The sequence below is a fragment of the Arachis hypogaea genome, chromosome 19 (genome assembly GCF_003086295.3).
Source record: "Arachis hypogaea cultivar Tifrunner chromosome 19, arahy.Tifrunner.gnm2.J5K5, whole genome shotgun sequence".
NCBI lineage: Eukaryota > Viridiplantae > Streptophyta > Magnoliopsida > Fabales > Fabaceae > Arachis > Arachis hypogaea.
In genome coordinates this window covers 101,401,327-101,402,835 of record NC_092054.1, presented here as the reverse complement: position 1 = coordinate 101,402,835, position 1,509 = coordinate 101,401,327, and the positions used below count along the sequence as shown (strand labels likewise).

The following is a 1,509-nucleotide window of genomic DNA, read 5'->3' as shown; positions in this document are numbered from 1 at the left end:
ATGGTCTCAGAATGAGCCTCAGATTCCCATGGTTCCTCATTAGGGAACTCCATGGAGGTCAGCGGGCGTCCATTGAGGTCTTCCTCAGTGGAAATCACTGCCTCTTCCTCCTCTCCATGTTCGGCCATGTGAGATGTGGTTATGGCCTTGTGCTCTCTTTTTGGATTCTCTTCTGTATTACTTGGGAGATTGCTAGGATGGAGTTCAGTAATTTTCTTACTCAGCTGACCCAATTGTGCCTCCAAATTTCTAATGGAGGACCTTGTTTCAGTCATGAAACTTTGAGTGGTTTTGATTAGATCAGAGACAATGGTTGTTAAGTCAGAGGGGTTTTGCTTAGAATTCTCTGTCTATTGCTGAGAAGATGATGGAAAAGGCTTGCTATTGCTAAACCTATTTCTTCCACCATTATTGTTATTGAAACCTTGTTGAGGTCTCTGTTGATCCTTCCATGAGAGATTTGGATGATTTCTCCATGAAGGATTATAGGTGTTTCCATAGGATTCTCCCATGTAGTTCACCTCTTCCATTGCTGGGTTCTCAGGATCGTAAGCTTCTTCTTCAGAGGAAGCTTCCTTAGTACTGCCTATTGCTGCTTGCATTTCAGATAGACTCTGAGAAATCATATTGACTTGTTGGGTCAATATTTTATTCTGAGCCAATATGGCATTCAGAGTATCAATCTCAAGAACTCCTTTCTTCTGAGTTGTCTCATTATTCACAGGATTCCTTTCAGAGGTGTACATGAATTGGTTATTTGCAACCATTTCAATGAGTTCTTGAGCTTCTGCAGGCGTCTTCTTCAGATGAAGAGATCCTCCAGCAGAGCTATCCAATGACATCTTGGATAGTTCAGACAGACCATCATAGAAGATTCCTATGATGCTCCATTCTGAAAGCATATCAGAAGGGCACCTTCTGATCAATTGCTTGTATCTCTCCCAAGCTTCATAGAGGGACTCACCATCCTTCTGTCTAAAGGTTTGGACTTCAACTCTAAGCTTACTCAATTTTTGAGGTGGAAAGAACTTTGCCAAGAAGGCATTAACTAGCTTTTCCTAAGAGTTCAGGCTTTCCTTAGGTTGTGAATCCGACCATGTTCTAACTCTGTCTCTTACAGCAAAAGGAAAGAGCATAAGTCTGTAGACTTCAGGGTCAACCCCATTGGTCTTGACAGTGTCACAGATTTGCAAGAACTCAACTAAGAACTGATGAGGATCTTCCAATGGAAGTCCATGAAACTTGCAATTCTGTTGCATTAGAGAAACTAATTGAGACTTAAGCTCAAAGTTGTTTGCTCTAATGGCAGGGATAGAGATGCTTCTCCCATAGAAATCAGGAGTAGGTGCAGTAAAGTCACCAAGCACCTTCCTTGCATTGTTGGCATTGTTGTTGTTTTCGGCTGCCATGGTTTCTTCTTCTTTGAAGAGTTCTATTAGGCCCTCTAAAGAGAATTGTTCTTTAGCTTCTCTTAGCTTTCTCTTTAAGGTCCTTTCAGGTTCAGGATCA

General features: G+C 41.7%; 1 non-coding gene across 1 annotated transcript; it reads left to right on the top strand.

The window, feature by feature from the left end:
* Nucleotides 1-896: 896 nt before the first annotated feature.
* Nucleotides 897-1,004, top strand: LOC112780157 (small nucleolar RNA R71). Its single transcript, XR_003191013.1, has one exon. It is a non-coding gene; the product is annotated as a small nucleolar RNA R71 (small nucleolar RNA).
* The last annotated feature ends 505 nt before the right edge of the window (nucleotides 1,005-1,509 follow it).